We start from the raw sequence: 20748 nt of genomic DNA on the forward strand, positions 1-20748 counted from the left end.
CACCGCAGCGGTAAGCGTGGACAGTTCCTGCCCCGTCCTGGCGCGGTTTCGTGGCAGTGAGTCAGCACTGGGTCAAGGATCCTGAGCCATGGGGCTGGATACAGCATCCTCCAATTTGTCCCGGCCTGGGGATGACGTTGGTCAGTCCCTGCCTCCAGGTACCTCTCTGCAGCTCCAAGCGAGTGCTTAGGGCTTGTCCTGAGCAGAGGACAGTAGGTACCGATGGGACCGCGGGTGTGTGGGCATGGGGCAGGGCTGGGGCAGGACAGGTCTCAGGGCGTGAGAGCAACTTTGTCCCTGCTCTTGCAGCCACACAGCCCTGCCGGCAATCCAGATGAGGTGTTAGAGGTGGACAGAGCCCGGCGGGACGAGCAGAAGGACTGGGAAGAGCAAAGGCCCTGCAGGGCTGGCAGCCAGAGCGCGTCTGATTCCTCGGGTGCATCTCTCTGAGCAGGGCTGGTGCTGTGCCCTCCCGCGCGGCCCCGCTTTCCCCAGCCAGCAGCGGGGGACGAGATGCAGCTCCCGGACTGGGTGGGAAGGTGCCAGGAGCTACTGCTGCCTGGAGGAGACAAAAGAACTGGCATCTCCAGGGCACTGGAGACTCCCTGCCCCAACAGCCTGGGCAGCCCCAAGGGACACGCATCACGTCAGAGCCCAGCCACGGCTGTTCCCAGTGGGAGCGACCAGCCTGTACCTGAAACGGATTTATTTGCTGGGATTAAAGAGGGAGGTGCCGCTGCAAACCCCCGGTGCGATGCCAGAGTGATTTGTAGGGGCAGGGTCCTGGGACCTACTGGTCCTGGGGGGTTGGGCAGACAGTTGCGGCCGGTTTTGTGCTGCACAGCTGCTCGTCGTTACCGGTCTCAAGCAGGACCAAGGTCTCTTATCATCGTCCCCTGGCACTCGTCCCTATCAAACTCCTCCGTTTTCAAGACCTCCCTCCAGCCCAGCGGTTCACCTTCCTCCTTCGGGAACCCCACGCTCGCAGTTCTTCCCATCTAAATAGTGTCTCTGCAGAAGCACAACAGGTGACCGGCCTCTTCACTGGTGGGCCTGTCTCCTCTCTGTATTACCTGGAGGACTCAGGACCCACCACTCTTGTTTAGTGCAGGTGTTATCAAAATTCAGAGCCAGCCCGTTCCGGTTGTACCCAGCACGTAGCAGGCTCGTGCTTGCGTTCAGCGCTTGGTCTCAGACATTCACAAGCTGAAATGCCCTTGTCAACTGCCCGAATGCTGACTGGTCAGCTGGATTCGGCTCCGTATTGAGATACTCAAGTACAGGCGTCTGAATGAAAGCCTGCATGGGAAGCAGGCTCTTAAACTCACAAGAGAGACTAGCCAAAGGGGAGGTAGTCAGTCCTGAGCCTGGGCGCCTGGCCGGACTCAGCCCCAGCACTTGTGTCCGCGTGAGCATCCTGGAATGAGAGCTGGAGATGTGCAGGGGTTGGTAGTTCTGCCCCAAGAAGACCTGTGCCCTGCTGGAACAGAGTCACCCCGTCCCAGAGGACAGACCTGGAAATGGTCGGGCATTTCTTGCTGCCCACGTGCTGTTGGAGCCCCTGGCATGGCTAGGGAAGCTGGAGAAGTTGACCCTGCAGATATCCCCAGCTGAGTGAGATCCTCTTGAGACAGTCCCAGAGCAGGAATCAGCGCATGGGATGCATGTCTGGGCGCGTGTCGTGGCAGCTAAGCCCTACCCAGCCACTTGCTCACTCCCCCCTGGTGGGATGGGGGAGAGAATCGGAAAGGTAAAACTGAGAAAACTTGTGGGTTCAGATAAAGACAGTTTAATAGGTAAAGCAAAAGCCGGGCGCGCAAGCAAAGCAAAACAAGGAATTCATTCCCTGCTTCCCATGGGCAGGCAGGTGTTCAGCCATCTCCAGGAAAGCAGGGCTCCATCACGCGTCACGGTGACTTGGGAAGACAAATGCCACCGCTCCGAACGTCCCCCCCTTCCTCCTTTTTCCCCCAGCTTTATATGCTGAGCATGATGCCATATGGTGTGGGATATCCCTTGGGTCAGTTGGGGTCAGCTGTCCCGGCCGTGTCCCCTCCCAGCTTCTTGTGCCCCCCCAGCCTGCTCGCGGGTGGGGTGGGGTGAGGTGAGGAGCAGAAAAGGCCTTGACTCTGTGCAAGCCCTGCTCAGCAATAATGAAAACATCCCTGTGTTATCAACACTCCTTCCAGCACAAATCCAAACCGTAGCCGCATACCAGCTACTGGGAAGAAAATTAACTCCACCCCAGCCAGAACCAGCACAGTGTGGATCGTGGCAGCATCACCCTAACTGTAATGGCCACAGGCAGCAGGCAAGCCAAGGCTTGCAAGGAGGGGCAAAACCTTGTGTTGGACCTGCTACTCTCAGATGGGGGGAGCAGGGGACTTCCCACCCCCATGCACAGTGCTCCTCAGGGCTCTGCCCAAACGCTCGTCTCCTTTCCCCAACATCTGTAGGCCTTGTGAAACCAAATCTATCTCCTTAGTCATTCCAATTCCCTTCCACATGACTGATGCTTCCAGGAAATGGTTTTTCCAAAGCAGGTTGGTTGATTCAGGGAGCAGCAAGCGTGGGGCTGCCCCACGAGGGAGGATGAGCCTGGAGCTGAGGGTGGCCGCAACGCTGGCCATGCCCTCACCAGCAGGTATCCGAGCAGGATGGGCAGAGCAGGGTGTGGGTCACAGGGTCCACCAAGGCTATCAGAAAGAGTGAGGGGATGAACCGGCTCCAGAGCCTGTCCAGGGGCTCCATTCAGCAGAGACAGGACTGGAGACAAGCCTGAAACCTAGGTCCAAGGCACATGCCGTGGGGAAGGCCCTGCACGGCCCCAGGGCCAGGCACCCCAGGCTCTGCTCAGGGCTGGAGGCAGCCGGAGCTCTCTGCCGGGGAGCAGACCCCCGAGGGGGACGTGCTGGGAGCCGAGGGTGGCCCAGGCCAGGCGGGGCAGAGTCCCATCGCACCGGAGCACAGGTTCAGAGGGCAGAGTGGGGCTGGAAACCTGGGCCATCGACAGCCCCAGGCAAGGCAAGGGCAGGAACCAGGGTCCACTTGGGCAATGGAGATGGATGTGGAGATGGAGATGGAGATGGGACAGAGAAAAGACTGGGGACAATTCAGAGTGGCCCATGGTGGGGCCAGAGCCAGGCACAGCTGCAGTGTTGCTTATGCAAGGACTGAAGGCCCCAGCCTGGCCATTGATGAAAGCAGCTCCTGAGCCCATGGGCGGGCTGTGGGAGAGGCCCCAGGCGAGGCTGGCCGGGGCCACCAAGGCCTGCGGGTGCCCTCTGGGCCCTGACGGGTAGGATGAACCACCTCTTGAGAGGTGCAGGTGACGTGAGATAGACCGCTCCTGCCCCGTGTATCTCCACGGGGATTCAGTGGTGGGTCGTGGCCTCTCCAAGGCCCCACACATGTCCCTGGGCATGTCCACAGAGACGAGTCCCTTACGCTGCCAGCGATGGGGAGGGGACGGCCGTCGGTAGGAGGTCACATCGGCATCGTTTGTGTCTCCTGCAGTCTGGCCCTCCTGGACCACAACGCTCACTCCAGCTGGAGCGTCTCCCAGAGACACCTCTGCATGTGGGGACCAGAAAGGCAGGTGCTGCAGCTGCAACGCATCCGAGAGTTCCCCCTCGACCCAGAGGAGAGAGAACCCGAAACGCAGGGCTGCTGAACAAGGCAGGTCCTTTCTCCGAAGAACTTCAGCCCACGGGACCCCACGTTCTCCCCACCGCGCGCTTCCCAACTCACAATAAACTCAACCCAGGCAGATCTTGTCTGGATTAACTCTTCGAACCGGGGCCTGCGGGCGGAGTTTCCATGGAGACGGGCTGGGCCGTGGCCCCGCCCCGCAGCATGCTGGGAGGTGCAGTCTTCCGGCCCAGCCCACGCAGCCAGCCCGACGGACGGAGGACTACATCTCCCGGCATGCCGCGGGATCCCGCGCATGCGCCTTCTGCCGGCACCACCCGGGGCGGAGCGCCGTCTCCTGCGGCCCGGCAGCGCCCCCTGCCTGCTTCCGTCAGCGCAGCGCCCGGGGCGGGAGGCGCGGGCTCCCGGCATGCCGCGGGGCGGGGCCCTTGCCGGCCCGTCTCCATGGGAACCGCCTCCCCGGCCCCGGGACCCCGACCCTGCCCGGGACCGGCACCCAGCGGGATCGCCCCCGAGCCCCCCTGCCCGGCAGCAGCCGCGGCGTGAGGGAACGGCCCTGCCCGCCCCCGCGGCCCGGCCCAGAGCGCCGCGGGGCGAGGAGAGACTCCGGGGGCCTCGCCGCATCCCTGCCGCCGGGACGGCCTGGACAGCCCCCGGCCCGGCCCGGCCCGGCCCGGCCTCCCTCCCTCCGGCAGCCTGGAGGCCCGGAGTGGCTGCGCAGCGGGCCCCCGGCAGCGCGGCTGTGCCGGACAGCCCCCGCCTCCGTGCCAGCACAGACCCCGACGCGTGGGGCGGGCAGGGAATGTGGGCGCAGCCTCTGCTGCCCGCGAAGCCTCATCTCAGCCAGGGCACAGCGGCCAGCACAGGCCGAGGGCTGAGGGGGGGATCGGCAGAGATGCCGACACGGGGCTGTGACGGAGCTGGAGGGCAGGGCTGGGGGCTGCAGCAACAGTGGGAAAGGCAGAGAAAGTGGCCTGCCTGCTCTGCCCGGAGCGGCCATGAAGAGAGATGCTCTGCTAGAGCGGGAAGGAGGCCTTCTGCGAGCTCTCTCCCAGGAAGGACAGCAAAGCCCTGGCACAAACAGCGGTCGGGATGGTTGTGCCCACTCTTTCCCTGAGCCACTGGGAATGGGATCCCAGGCTAGAGGGGTGTTTGGCTTGAGCCAAAACCTCTTCTCTGAGCCTCCTCTGTAGCAGAGCCCCTGTCAGGACCCATCCATTACTTTGTCTTCTTTCTCACTCTCCTTACCTGTGCCTTTTTCCACGTGTCGTCATTGGAGCGACTTGAGAGACCCCGGAGTGGCAGATTGTGCCTGGGCAATCCCAGGCCTGGAAACCAGAAGACAACAAAAATGAAGCCGACATGAGAGTCTCACCAAACCCTGCCGCACACTTGCCCTCCAGCAAGAAAATGCCCACTCGGGGGACATGTCCAAAGAGCCCTCCAGAGCTGATGCAGGCATCTCACTCCCCCAGGGACAAGAGCACACCCCTGCCCAGTGCATTTCTCCAAGCCTCTCACCTTTCTGGGGGCTTGACGCCCAAGGCTTGCTCGCCCTTGCCATCTTCTGTTTTCAGGCCAGGTTATGTCACGGGGGAAAGCTTCCTTCAATGAAGGAGGCTCTTCTCAGGAGGACTCCCTGCAAGCGAGACACGAGAAACATCCTCAGAACAACGGCATCTTTGTGGCAGCTCAGACAAGAAGCACAGGCAGAGCTGCTCAGTCCTGCTGGGAAACAGTCTACGGCAGCCATCCTGATGGCCTTGGAGTCACGTTTCTCAGGAGGCCTTAGGTCCTCTCTGACAGGGCTCAAATGAAAGAGTGCTTGGCAAGAGATACTCAGGATATAATGAGATGGAGTGGGGAGGCGTCCTTCGGCAGATCAGCTGCAACTGGGAGCAGCGGGCATGCATTGCGTAGCCTTGGCTTCCATCCCCCGGCAGTAAGGAAACCTGCAAGCCTGTGTCGGGATTCATCCATTGCTTTACCTTCTTTCTCTTGCTCCTCAGCCACGTTTTCTCCCAAGTCTGCCCCCTGTTCAGACTGGAACGCTGCCCTCAGACTGGATAACAGCTGGTTAAACTCTTCACTGGAAAAAAAGGTGAAAAGGCATGAAGCTGACAGCAGTGTCTCACAAAACTCTGCACCTGCAGTCCAGCAGAACGTGCCAGCCCTTGTGAGATGCGCTAATTGCCTTTCAGTGCTAAGACAGACAGCGTGCCCAGCGGAAGCCTCTTGCTCCCACGAGTACAAGACCATCCCATTGCCCTCATCCGCTTCCCCAAGAGCCTCACTTGTGCACAGGCCTCTTTGTACTGCCTTGTTCCCCTTTCGCCTCCTTGGCCCCTGTCAAGTTGCCTGGTGAACGCCTCTTTCGATGGTGGAGACGCTTGTCAGGGGGGCTCCCTGCAACTGTGAAAGAAGACAGCTCTTCAGAAGAGCGTTTTGTGACCGCCCAGGCAAGAGGAGGTGCAGACCTGCTTGGTAGTCAGACAGTCTTTACCTTCTTTCTCCCTGGATCCCTCTGCGGGGGAAGAGTCTTTGGCTGTTCTTCCACGGGGTGGCTTGATCTCAAACCTGGAAAGAAGCAGACACAAGCTGGAAGAAAGGGCTCCACCTTCCCTTTGCTTCCAGTGACTGAGATGGCCGGCAGTCACTGCAAGGTCTCTTGTGTTCTAAACCAGCACGCCCAGGCTGTTCACCACCTTGGAGGACTCTGTCAGGTAACTGCGTGAACCAGGCAAGAGCCCCCCAGCTCCCTGGCAGGCCCTCCCTGATGCACGCTCTAGATTTGTACAGAGCCAGCTCTGCCCCACACCTCATCAGTGGATCTGCTCAGCAGGGCTTGTCCCAGCCCTCCTTTGGGCCAGCAAGTCCCTCCTCTCCTCCCCTTTGCTCCGAGGAGAAGTCATTCCGGAGACTTTTCATGTACTGGAGTCTCAGGAAAGCCAGGGAAATGTCCCCAGCGAGACTTGTACAGGTCAGGTCTTTGACCAACCTTGAAGAGAGGCTTCCTGGGTGCAAGTCACCACACAGGAAAATTGAGAAGCTCTCTTTTAAAATTCTTTTTGCCATCGCCCCATCTGGGTCTATAACTGTGTCGGGAGGGTAAAGCACAATCCCTCTTCCACATTAATCCAGGTGAGGACAGTCAGAGTCACGAAGGAGAAAGAGCACGCATGGCGGTAGCTGGGAACCCTTCCTTTAAGGAGGGATTCTTCAATAACCGCGAGAGCAGGCAAGATCTGGCAACACAGCCCTACCAAGCAGGAGCTGAGAAGCCCAGCAAATGTACTCACGTGGGCAGCACGCGGATCCCCCCAGGACGCACGTGGAAAGCAGCAGGTTCATTGCCTGATACCACGTTAATCCTTGTCTGCGGGTTCTGCAGAAGCACAGAGATGTGGCAGATGGGGCCAAGGAAAGGAGCTCCTTCCTCACAAAGGCAGCAAGCCTTCCCACCGCTCAGCGTAGCTGCCTCAAGGAAACTCCCTCCTATGCGTGTCTTTCACCACCAGCAGCCCTCCCTTAGCATGAACAAGAGCTGCACGGTTGCGCTATGAGACTTGCCCTGATCTTGCACCCTTTCACCAGGCCGCTGGGTGTGGGATCCCAGGCTAGAGGGGTGTTTGGCTTGAGTCAAGACAGCTCTTCTCTGGGCCTCCTCTGTAGCCAAGACCACCGAATGCACGCAAGGAGCTCTATGGAAAGCTTGCGTTGGGGCTCTTTGGAAAGCATTTGGTCCCTTCCAACTTCAACTGTTCCGTGATTCAGGGACTGCCCAGAGCAGGGAATCTGACTTCAGGAGATGCCTTCACCTCAAGTTCTTTGCCTTTCTCTGCAGATGTGCTCCTGTGGTCCCAGTCAGCCCAGAGACGCTGTTTCTGAGGAGTCTGTGAGCAATTCCAAAAGGGATCAAGTAACCAGCTCCCAAGCTGCCATGGTGTTGGAGCACACACTAGGATGTGTCTTCCTGACACAACCTTCCTTATCAAAGGAAAACAAGCTGAATCCCTAAGCACAGCACAAAACAGGAAACCTGTTCTGTGGATTGGTGACTCTTCAATGTACAATGGTCTTCCCGTCAGTGTCACTACACCTGCGTAATGTCACCCGCCTTCTTCCTGTCCAGCTGCACATGGAATCACAGAATCATGGGGTAGTTGAGGTTGGAAGGGACCTCTGGAGGTCATCTGGTCCAACCCCTCTGCTCAAACAAGGCCACCTAGAGCTGGTTGCCCAGGACTTTTGAATACCTCCAAGGATGGAGACTCACAATCGCTCTGGGTAACCTGTTCCAGCGAGACCACTGGAAATGTATGTGGTGGAAACCTGTGGCTTTTTTGTTTGACTTCCTGTTCATTGGATAAGAAAAGAGCATCAGATGAGAGCGGAAGCGGTATATGGTACAGGCTGATGTAATGATGGTGTCAAGTGTAGAAAAACAGCTCTCTGGATACAGTCTTGAAAGAGCCCTTCAGACATGCTCGTTCAATTACTTCTGTGGGCTCTTCCTTTCAGTCTTGCAAATGACTCCATCCTTTTTTACACTGCACTTGTCCCTCACGCTCGCCTGCTCATACGACCATGAGGGAGGAGTTGACAAGAAAAGCCAAAGGACAGAAGAAGTGATGGGCTGTCTCCCAAGCACACTGGCACAAAAAGCATGAAAAGAGGAAATGAAAATGTCCACAGGCTTCAGTAGGCAAGGGATGGAAACTCAAATTTTGACTTGGCTGGGAAAAGGCCTTGGGGCTAAATGTTGTGAAACTGGCTGTACCAGCACTAGAGGGCTCCTGGGCTCTTCGGTGGCGTTGCCTGTGTTGACACCTCTGATTTGCCCTCCTTGTTCCTGCTCTGCAAATAGCCATTCCCTGCCCTCTTTTGCAGTGCTACAAGGGACACCCAAATGATGTCTTGCAGGTCTGTTGAGGTGACTCTCCTGGTTCCTGGGCAGGGCAGAGGCTGGGTCTCAGCCAGGATCAAGAGGGAATTTTTCCCTGCCGTAGTAGCATCTTGTCACCATAAGCAAGAGAGGTTCTGGCAAGGCTGGAGATGCATAGAGCCCACCAGGAAAGGTGGAGGAGGAACGTGGAGTCTGGCTCTGCCCTTCCACCCCAGAGAGCCTGTCCTTCCTCTGGCAGAGCGGCCACAACGCAGACAGCTTGCCCTTAGGGCCAGTGGTTCCTCCTCCAGGAACCAGACTCTGCAGGAGGCGGGCAGGACATCTCACCCTCCTCTATACATACACATAGACAACTTTTGGGTTGCCCATTAGGCTTGTGGGGAAGATTGCACTCTGAGAGCATCAGGAAACACACGAGGCCTTCCTGGCAGAGTGGCAGAGGCGTGAGCAGTCGAACTGCATGGACCTGCACGAGGTAGGGAAACTCCAAGGTCGGCAGTGCTGGGGCCAAGCGGAGATGTGCTGGTGCAGAAGCTCCTGCTCTTGCTGCCCTCAGCTCCCTCGGAAATGCCAAATAAAGTCCCCTGGGGCCAGCTCCCAGCTGGAGTCACCAGCTTGTGCCTGGCAGGGCGCTGATCTACAGGGATTCGGGCAGGAGGGTGTGCTGCAGGTCCGGGGGGGTGGTGGATGGCAGCGCATGGGCACAGCAGCCTCCCACGGGCTGGTCATGCACAGGCAGCTCACCCCTTTCTTGCCCCACGGGGGACTTGAGCAGGCATGGGGAGAGGAGGGGAAGGGAGCACCCAGAAAGGGAAATGGTGGACACCTGGGGGCACAGGGCTCTCTTAAGGGTAGGATTAGCACGTGCCTGGAGGGCAACCCTGAGGGCTGCAGGTGAGGCGCCCGGGGGGGCAGTGGAGGAGAGGTTAGTGCTGGGCAGTGGAAGGTGGTATGAGCCTGCAGGAGGGGAAGGGAGGACACTTGAGCCATCATCCTGGGAGGGGAAGGGATCCGACACGGGGGCAAGCAGAGTATCTGGGCTCAGGCAGGGGTCAGTGGAGGAGATGTCAGCATGTATGGAGGGAAGGAAGGGACTTTGAACATCCCAAGAGAGGAAGGAAGGAGACGTGAGTGATCCAGACTGGAGAATAAAAGGGATGTGAGCATGAACAAAGGAGAAAAAGAGGGTCAGAGCAGACGTGGAGGGCAGCAGGAAGAGGTGTGAACAGGCACTGTGGGGAACGGAGGGGAGCTATGAGCTCGCGTGGGAAGCTGGAGGAGCCTTGGAGGGGAAAGCTAGAGACACAAGTGCTTACGGGGGGCATGGACGGGGTCCAGGAGCTTGCAGAGGGGAAGGGAGGGGATGAGGGTGCTCAGGGAGGGGAAGGGATGTGAGCAAACAGGATGGTGTGATGGGTTGACCTCAGCTGGACACCAGGTGCCCACCCAGCCGCACGATCACTCCCCCTCCTCAACAGGATGGGGGGGAATACACAACAAAAGGCTTGTGGGTTGAGATAACGACAGGGAGATCACTCAGCAATTACTGTCACGGGCTAAACACTCGACTCAGGGAAATTAATTTTAATTTATTGCCAATTAACAACGGAGTAGGATAATGAGAAATAAGAACACAACACGCCTCACTCGCATCAGGCGATCAGCTCCGGTGCAGGCGCGTCCCGCAGCAGAGTGGTGGATCACGGTGTACAGGGTGGTTTCCTGAGCCAGGGAACCCACAGGGGAGTGCAGAGACCCGCCGCGAGCCGGCAGGTCTCACGAGGGCGGCTGACGAGGCGTGGGCGGGGCCAGGAATAACGGCGGCAGATTTAAACGTGGTGTAACCGCCACCAACCGTCACTCGCAGAGGCAATCAGCTCCGGCGCAGGCGCGTCCCGCAGCGGAGCGGCTGATCGCGGCATACAGGGGGGTTTCCTGAGCCAGGGAGAAGGAGTTAGATAGCTGGTTCCAAGCACAGTCTGCAGCGGACCCGCAGCCCACGTCCAAACAGCCAAAAACTCCCCCACCGGCACACACAGAAGGGAGCGGGGGGGGCCCAATAGAATGGATGGTTGCAAAGGCAAGGACCAGCAGGAGGAAGAGACTTCCCCCGAAGCCTGAGGTGCCCTTGCAGAACCGCTTCACCGCTCTGCAGGCCGAAGAGGAAAGTCCTGTCACACCAGGAGAAGCGCTGGAGCTGAGTAAGGCAGCCCGATCTGCCCCCCGTATAACAACCAGCGCCACTAAGAAAAGGCGACGGGTGACAGTAGTAGGCGACTCTCTTCTGAGAGGTACGGAGGCACCCGTTTGCTAACCGGACACACTCTCTAGAGAGGTGTGCTGCTTACTGGGGGCTCGCATCAGGGATGTCACGGAGAGGCTACCAAGCCTTGTACAGTCCACTGACTATTATCTGCTGCTGCTGTTCCACTGACACAGCCAGGAGCAGTCTGAGGACTATCAAGAAGGACTACAGAGCCCTGGGAGCGGCGGTAAGGGACTCGGGAGCACAGGCAGTTTTTTCATCAATCCTGCCGGTCAAAGGGAAGGGGTTTGAAAGGGCCAGTCCAATCTGGCGAATCAACAAATGGTTACGAGACTGGTGCCACAGCCAGGGGTTTGGCTACTTAGACCATGGGACTCGCTTTGAGAAACCTGGTCTACTGGGTGCTGATGGGATCCATCTGTCAGAGGATCCATCTTCAGTCATAGGCTTGCCAAGCTGGTGAAGAGGGCTTTAAACTAGAGATGCTGGGGGAGGGGAACCTCAATCCATCCCACTCCTACCAGTTTGATGCCAGGGCCAGCAATAGATGCCCAGAGCCTGGAGAAGGATCACAGGTCAGCAGGAGAGCGCCTGAAGAGCAGCACAAAGGAACCCCAGCCAGAAGGACATCTTCATCGGGGGCCCAATTTAAATGCCTCTATGCAAACGCACATAGCATGGGGAATAAACATGAGTTAGAGACGTGCGCACGCCTGCAGGGCTACGACCTTATTGGCATCACGGAGACATGGTGGGATGGTTCCTATGATTGGAGTGTTGGGATGGAGGGATACAGGCTCTTTAGGAAGGACAGGCAAGGGAGATCAGGAGGGGGTGTCGCCCTCTGTGTCAGTGACCAGCTGGAGTGCCTGGAGCTCCGCCTGGGGATGGATGAGGAGCCAACCAAGAGCTTATGGGTCAGGATTAAAGGGAGGGCAGGGACAGGTGACATTACGGTGGGGGTCTGCTACAGGACACCCGACCAGGAAGACCAAGCGGATGAGGCCCTCTATAGACAGATAGGAGCAGCCTCACACTCACAAGCCCTGGTCCTCATGGGGGATTTCAACCTCCCCGATATCTGTTGGAGGGACAACAGGGCAGGGCGTAAGCAATCTGGAAGGTTCCTGGAATGCGTCGATGATAACTTCCTTCTCCAAGTGGCAGAAAAGCCAACGAGGAGAGGTGCTATGCTGGACCTAGTTCTCACCAACAAGGAGGGGCTGGTGGGGAACGTGAAGCTCAAGGGCAGCCTGGGCTGCAGTGACCACAAAATGGTGGAGTTCAAGATCCTTGGGGCACCGAGGAGGGCACACAGCAAGCTCACTACCCTGGACTTCAGGAGAGCAGACTTTGGCCTCTTCAGGGATCTGCTTGGTAGAGTGCCATGGGACAAAGTCCTGGAGGGAAGAGGGGCCCAAGAAAGCTGGGTAATATTCAAGGATCACCTCCTCCAAGCTCAGGAGCAATGCATCCCAACAAAGAGGAAGTCAGGCAGAAACGCCAGGAGGCCTGCATGGATGAACAAGGAGCTCCTGGACAAGGTCAAACACAAAAAGGAAGCCTACAGAGGGTGGAAGCAAGGACAGGTAGCCTGGGAGGAATACAGAGAAATTGTCTGAGCAGCCAGGGATCAGGTTAGGAAAGCTAAAGCCCTGATAGAATTAAATCTGGCCAGGGACATCAAGGGCAACAAGAAAAGATTCTATAGGTACGTCGGAGATAAAAGGAAGACGAGGGAAAATGTGGGCTCTCTCCGGAACAAAACGGGAGACCTGGTTATCTGGGACACGGAGAAGGTGGAGGTACTCATTGACTTTTTTGCCTCGGTCTTCACCAGCAGGTGCTTGACCCTCACCGCCCAAGCCGCAGAAGGCAAAGGCAGGGACTGGGAGAATGAAGAGCTGCCCACTGTAGGAGAAGATCAGGTTCGAGACCATCTAAGGGACCTGAAGGTGCACAAGTCCATGGGACCCAATGAGATCCATCCGTGGGTCCTGAAGGAACTGGCGGATGAAGTTGCTCAGCCACTATCCATCGTATTTGAGAAGTCGTGGCAGTCTGGTGAAGTCCCCAGTGACTGGAAAAGGGGAAACATAACCCCCATTTTTAAAAAGGGAAAAAAGGAAGACACGGGGAGCTACCGACCTGTCAGCCTCACCTCTGTGCCTGGGAAGATCATGGAACAGATCCTCCTGGAAGCTATGCTAAGGCACGTGGAGGACAGGGAGGTGATTTGAGACAGCCAGCAGGGCTTCACCAAGGGCAAGTCCTGCCTGACTAACCTAGTGGCCTTCTGTGATGGAGTGACTACCTCAGTGGACAAGGGAAGAGCTACAGATGTCGTCTATCTGGACCTCTGTAAGGCCTTTGACACAGTCCCCCACAACATCCTTCTCTCTAAACTGGAGAGGTATGGATTTGATGGGTGGACTGTCCGGTGGGTGAGGAATTGGTTGGATGGTCACATCCAGAGGGTAGTGGTCAACGGCTCAATGTCCAGATGGAGATTGGTGACGAGTGGCGTCCCACAGGGGTCCGTATTGGGACCGGTACTGTTTAATATCTCCATCATTGACATAGACAGTGGGATCGAGGGCACCCTCAGCAAGTTTGCAGATGACACCAAGCTGAGTGGTGCGGTCGACATGCCAGAGGGATGGGATGCCATCCAGAGGGACCTGGACAAGCTCGAGAAGTGGGCTTGTGTGAACCTCATGAGGTCCAACAAGGCCAAGTGCAAGGTCCTGCACCTGGGTCGGGGCAGCCTCCGATATCAATACAGCCTGGGGGATGAAGGGATGGAGAGCAGCCCTGCCAAGAAGGACTTGGGGTACTGGAGGTTGTAGCGAGGTGGGTGTCGGTCTCTTCTCCCAAGTAACAAGTGATAGGACGAGAGGAAACGGCCTCAAGTTGCGGCAGGGGAGGTTTAGATTGGATGTAAGGAAAAATTTCTTTACTGAAAGAGTGGTGAAACATTGGAACAGGCTGCCCAGGGAAGTGGTGGAGTCCCCATCCCTGGAGGTATTTAAAAGACGTGTAGATGAGGCACTTAGGGACATGGTTTAGTGGGCATGGGGGTGTTGGGTTGACGGTTGGACTCGATGATCTTAGAGGTCTTTTCCAACCTCAATGGTTCTATGATTCTATGATTCTATACTGGTGGATGAAAAGCTGGACATGAGCCAGCAATGTGCGCTCACAGCCCAGGCGGCCAACCGTATCCTGGGCTGCATCCAAAGCAGCGTGGCCAGCAGGTCGAGGGAGGGGATTCTGCCCCTCTGCTCTGCTCTGGTGAGACCCCACCTGCAGCACTGCGTCCAGCTCTGGAGCCCTCAGCATAAGAAAGACACAGACGTGTGGGAGCAGGTCCGGAGGAGGGCCACAAAAATGATCAGGGGGATGGAACCCCTCTCCTATGAAGAAAGGCTGAGAGTGTCGGGGTTGTTCAGCCTAGAGAGGAGAAGGCTTCGGGGAGACCTTATTGCAGCCGATCAGTACTTCAAGGGGGCTTATAAAAAAGATGGCGGCAAACTTTTTAGCAGGGCCTGTTGCAACAGGACAAGGGGGAATGGCTTTAAACTAAAAGGGGGTAGATTTAGACTAGATATAAGGAAGAAATTGTTTACGCTGAGGGTGGTGAAGCACTGGCCCAGGTTGCCCAGAGAGGTGGTGGATGCCCCATCCCTGGAAACATTCCAGGTCAGGTTGGACGGGGCTCTGAGCAACCTGATCTAGTGGAAGATGTCCCTGCCCAGGGCAGGGGGGTTGGACTAGATGGCCTTTAGAGGTCCCTTCCAACCCAAACTATTCTGTGATTCTATGAAATCTAAAAACGCCTTCCCCCCACCTTTCCCTTCTTCCCAGGTTCAACTTCACTCCCGATTTCTGCTCCACTGTGGACCTCCATGGGCTGCAGGGGAACAGCCTGCCTCACCATGGTCTTCTCCACAGGCTGCAGGGGAATCTCTGCTCCGGTGCCTGGAGCACCTCCTCCCCCTCCTTCACTGACCTTGGTGTCTGCAGGGCTGTTTCTCTCACATTTTCTCACTCCTCTCTCCCAGCTGCTGTTGTGCAGCAGTTTTTATCCCTTCTTAAATATGTTACCACAGAGGCGCTACCACCGTCACTGATGGGCTCAGCTTTGGCCAGCGGCGGGTCCATCTTGGAGCCGGCTGGCACTGGCTCTGTCGGACATGGGGACAGCTTCTGGCATCTTCTCTGGCATCTTCTCCTCTGCTACCAAAACCTTGCCACGTAAATCCAATACAGGTGGGCACCAGGGGATCCAATGTGCCGGGGGTTGGAGGGGATGTGAGCTTGCCTGGAGGGCAAGGCAGGGGCTGCGAGGGCAGGGGAGGAACTGAGGGCCCTGGGAGTGCTGGGGGCCGTGTCCCCTTGGGTGGGTCTGAGTGATGGTGGGGGTCTGGCAGGGGATTACATGGGCCAAGGGGACACTGGAGGATATCTGAGCGAGGAGGGGGATCTGTGAGGATTGGTCAGGAGTGGAGTCAGGGTGGGCAGGGGTGGTGACCGTTGGGGTGCTAGGGGGTTCCGGGGGATGCTGGTGACACTTGGGGGTCCCTGGTGGGCCAGTGAGCATTGGACTGCCCAGTGATGCCATTGACTGTTGGGGCACCTTCAGGGACCTCCAGATCAAAGCCAGTGCCGGGGCTGGGAGCACCGATGCAAAGCAGCTCAGCTCAGCAGCACCAAGAACCCTGTTCCCCTTCTGCTGTGCCATCCCATGGACATTTTGGGCACCTCTGCTCCAGGACTCATACAGCTCCTCTCCCTGGAGCATGCTGCAAAGTGGGAACGCCCCGTGCCCAGGAGGATTTCGGGGGAAGGCTTAGCACCCAGCAGAGAAACTGCAGCCTTGGAAACCTGCACTGCCAGTGCATCAAGTGTAGGATTTACAGACTTGCTCATGTTATTGGGGCGGGGGGATGGAGCCTGTGGTTTTGTAGGTGAAATGGGCACGGGCTGGAGCAGTTCCTGGGTTTTTTCCCAGCAGCTCCCTCTGCCCCGGTGCCTTAAGTGCCTTAAGTCTCACAGTCCCCACTGCTCAGAGAGGGGAGCTGCAAGAACAAGAGCTGCTGCAGGTCTAAGGTTCCCGCACCCAGTGTTGGCTGGACCTGCAGGGATTGCCCTTCTCTGTCTTGCTTTGGTATCCTGGTGGTGCTGCTGAGCCGTGTTTTGGCTCTGTGTTCGCATGGTAGCCCCTCTCCCCATGTCATTCACATCTCCATCACAGCAAGCCCATGTGCCCGTGCAAGCCACTCTACAGGACAAATAGCGTAGCGAAGCGCTGGTGGCTGCTGGGCTGTCGTCCAACCCAGGTTGCTTGATCTCAGCATAGGGCTCCTGCCCTTCAGATGGGAATCCCATATCTCCCATTGCACCACCCAGTCCCAGGACACCACAGTCCCACAGCCCTTGGCCCATACCCTTAGATACAGCTAGAGATACAGCTAGACAGGGATGCTGATACATAAATGAGCTTTCTTGTTTCCCCAGAAAGAGCAGCATTTCCACAGGTGATGCCAGTCAATGACAGTCCTGGGGTCACTGGGGTTTGGAGATGCCATCCTGGAAGTGATGCCCTGCCTTGAACTCATGGTGCTGTTCCCAAAGACTTGCTCGCCAGACCTCTGCCAATACCGCTGCAGATCCCACATGTGTTTCTGGTTGCTGTGGCTTTCCAGTGCCCGGGCACCTCTACGGTTACCTTGGGAGTTGGGGACGTCCCTTCCCTGCTTCTAGACCCTGCACCTCCTGGTGTCCAGGCAGGTCCTCCACCAAGCCATCACACCTTCTCTATTCTGAATAAGCCGACAACCACAGCCTGGTCTGGTGGAAGGCTGGAGAGGTGAGGGCACTTGTCTCCTCCCTCCGTGGAGCTGGGGATGGCAATTACTGTCACGAATGGGCTTCCCATTTGAGGACAACCATGAGCCAAGCTGGGAGCCACAACTGTATGATGGGTTGCACCACAATTTCAGTCCACCAGAGTAGACGGCACCTCTGCTCGAAACCATGGGAGGAAGAGCAGCAGCCATTTGGGGCAGGACATGCCAAGCAAAAGACCTGAGACACAAAAAGGAGATGCAAAGGGACCTTAGGGCATGCATGAGGAAGTGTGTGAGGAGAGGAGTGAGGAGGAAGCAGAGGAGACCTGTAGGAGAGGGCACCGTTGGAAGAAGGTGTTCCATGCTGGAGGTGGTACACCTCTGAGGGGACTCCAGCCCATGGAGGACCCATGCTGGAGCAGGGACACTGCTGAGAGAATAAAACTCATTGAGGAACCCCCAACGGAGCAAAGGAGCAGTAGGAAGACACTTTTGAATATCACCATGGATGGAGACTCCACAACATCTCTGGGCAACCTGTTCCGGTGTTTGACCACCTAAAAGAGTGTTTTCTTCTGTTCGGGTGGAGTTCCCTGGGTTTTTAATTTGTGCCTGTTGCCTCTTGTCCTGTCTGTGGGAACAACCGAGAAGGGTCTGGCTCCCTCTTCTTCATTCCCTCCCATCGGGTATTTGCAGGGCTCTGCATGTCCCCTTGTTGAGCATCATGAGGGTCCTCTCAGCCCAGTTGTCCAGCCTGTCAAGGTCCGTCTGGATGGCAACATGACCCTCTGGGGTGTCAGCCACTCCTCCTCACTTCGCATCATCTGCGAAGCTGCTGAGGGTGCATCTGCCCCAGCGTCCAGGTCATTAATGAAGATGTTGAACAGGACTGGCCCCAGCACCCACCCCTGGGGTAAACCACTAGTGACTGGCCTCCAGGGGGGCTTCGTGCCACTGATCACCACGCTCCGGCCCAGCCGTTCAGCCAGTTTTCAGCCCACCTCACTGCCCACTTATCTAACCATACTTCTCCGCTTTGTCTATGAGGATGTTACGGCTGACAGCGTCAAAAGCCTTACTGAGGCAGAGGTAAACAGCATCCACTGCTCTTCCACCAAGCCGGTCATCTCACTGTAGAAGGCTGTCAGGCTGATGAAGCGTGATTTCCCCTTTGGCAGTCCACGCTGACCACTCCCCATCAGCTTGTTTGTCATGTGCTTGGAAATGGTTTCCAGGTCTTCATTCTTGTCCTCCTCCAAGAGAGGAGTGATATTTGCTCTCTTCCCGTCCTCAGGGAGTTCTCCCAGTCACCGTGACCATTCAAAGCTAATCTAGATCCAGCTCCCTCAGCATTGCTGACTCCTCCTGTTGGGTCCCCACGCTTCGTGCATTCGCCTGGAGGCATCTTGGAGAGGCACCCACGCCTGCTCATTCCCCAGCACATCCTCGGCCCTGCACCCCGTGTATTTAGCCCAGTACCACGCTTGCTCGGTGCTGCACCTTGTGGTTTTGGTGCCATCCCCATGAGCTGGGGTTGCACCCACCGGCCCCCAGCCGGAGTTTTTGGCCCTGCACCCTTTGGTGCTCGGTGCTGCACCCCGCGGGCTCGGTGCTGCTCCCCATGTGCGTGGCCCTGCACCCCCTTTTGCTCAGTGATGCACCCCCTGTGCTCACTGCTGCACCCCCCTATGCTCAGTGCTGCACCTCTTCGTGCTCGGCCCCACACCCCACATCTTCTGTGCTGCACTTGCATGCTCAGAGCTGTACCCCATGCGCTCAGTGCTGCACCCTGTGTGCCTGGTGCTGCAGCCCACGTGCTCGGTGCTGCACCCCACGTGCTCAGTGCTGCACCATGTGTCCCCGTGCTGCAGCCCACATGCTCAGTGCTGCACCCCATGTGCTCAGTGCTGCACCCCGTATGCCCGGTGCTGCACCCCATAGTGCTCGGTGCTGCACCCCATGTGCCTGGTGCTGCACCCCGTGTGCCTGGTGCTGCACCCCTGGGCCACCTCCACCGCTGCAGGGGTGCAGGCTCTTGCTACTGGGTGGCAGCCCTGCCACAGGAGCACCCAGATGCCTGGGTCCCACCTCAGCTTTGGGGGAGCAGAGGGATGGGACCCAGGCCATGGGTCCTCCCAGCTTCATCCAGGGGTTCCAGCCTCAGTTTCCCCCATGGACTCGCCCATCTGGGGCAGATGGGGCTACCCGGGGGTAACAGGGATGTGGGACAGGGATGGGGTGAGGGCACAGGGTCATCCCCTGCTACCACCTCGGGGGGCTGAGAGGGGCAAGCCTCCAGGCACGTGCCCCCCCTCACCCTCCAGGCCCACCCTGGGCCATGCTGCAGCTCCGTGCACCCAGCATCGCACGTGGCCGGGGACACAGGGCCCGCGGGGACACAGGGCCCGTGGGGACACAGGACGGACTCTGGCCCGGTGACGCGGGGGCAGCGGGGCCGGGGCACACCGGCCACCTCCCCCCCACCGGCTGCCATCCGTGGGCCCACGTCACTGGTGGCCCCGCAACGTGATGGCCCGTGACGGACCAGCCCCGGCTTTCACCGAGCCACTGACCTGTGCAGGGGCACAACCCCCCCAGCCGGACACCCCTGCTTCCTCTGCCGGGCTGACCCACTGCCCCGGGGCCGGGACGCCGTGGCTCTGCCCGCTGAGCCACGGTTCCTGCCAGGCAACGGTCACGCCGAGGCAGGAACAGGCACCAGCACCCAACCCCCTTGGGGGCACCCGTGTGTACCCAGCGTGTGCATGTGCACATGGGGGCTGTGCATGCACACGTGTCCACGGGGGCTGTGTGCACCAGCAGCGTGCGGGGGTGCCCCCCTGGCTGTGCCACCCAGGCAGGCGGGGCTGATGGGACCCATGAACCTCCCGGGACCCCGCAGGATCCCCCAGGCTGCGCTCGCCCGGCTTGCAGGTGCCGATGCCACAGCCGGTCCTGGCGGGAACTGGTTTCGGTCCCCTCATTGGGCCTTTACAAGGGGGGAGCCTGGGCTGCCCTAGTGCCGGCATGAGGTGGGTGCACCCCGGCTCGGGTGCCCCCAGGGCCGGTGCTGCTGCTGGGTGCTGGCCCCCAGCCGGTGTCAGCACAAGGCCTGTGTGTGATGCCAGTTCAGAGCACGGAGCAGCCCCGTGGTGCCAGCCCGGTGGTCTGCGGCTCAGTGCCCCCCTGACGTGGTGCAGTAGCGGTGCCGTGCCTAGTGTGGGCTGGTCTGGAGCCGAGCCCAGTGCAACCCAGCCCCGAGCTGTGCCGGGGCCATGCTGGGGCTGAGCTCAGAGCCGTGCCGGATCCATGCCGGACCTGGGCCACTCCTGCACGGACCCAAAGCAGACCGTGCTGGAGCCAAGCCCACACCGTGCCGAACCATGCCGGACCGTTCTGGAGCCAAGCCGATCCCACACCCGTGCTGGACCATGCCAGAGCTGAGCCCACGCCTGTGCCAGGCTGTGCCAGAGCCCAGTCGAGCCCACACCCGTGCCGGGCGGTGCCAGACCGTGCCGGAGCCAAGCCCACACCCACGCTGGGCCATGGTGGAGCCGAGCCTGCACCCGTGCCAGGATGTACACCAGTGCCAGACTGTGCCGGAGCTGAGCCAGCCCACGCCCGTGCCGGCCCGTGCTGGAGCTCAGCCCACATCTGTGTCAGACCGTGCCGGGCTGTGCCGAGCCGGGCCAGCCCGCAGCCGTGCCGGGCCGTGCCAGAGCCCAGCCGAGCCCACTGCCGTGCCGGGCTGGGCCGGACCGTGCCAGGGCCAAGCCCGCACCTCTGTCGGGCTGCGCCAAGCCGGGCCGGGCCGGGCCGCAGCCGCTCCGCTCCGCTCCGCTCCGCCCGGGCCGCCGGTGAGCGCGCACGTGGTGTCGGGGCGCGCTGCCCGCGCGGGGGCGCGGCGGCCGGTGGGGCGGGGCCCGGGCTCTGTGCTCGGCGCTGCCCAATGGCGGCGCGGCCTCGCCCCTCCCCGGCGGGCGAGCGGGCCAATGGCCGCCGCGGGCGGTGCCGCGCGTCAGGCGGAGAGGGGGGCGGGAGGGGGGGGGGTGGGGCGGTGCGGCGGTCACGTG

This window comes from Aptenodytes patagonicus, chromosome 24 (genome assembly GCF_965638725.1).
Source record: "Aptenodytes patagonicus chromosome 24, bAptPat1.pri.cur, whole genome shotgun sequence".
In the NCBI taxonomy this organism is placed as follows: Eukaryota; Metazoa; Chordata; class Aves; order Sphenisciformes; family Spheniscidae; genus Aptenodytes; species Aptenodytes patagonicus.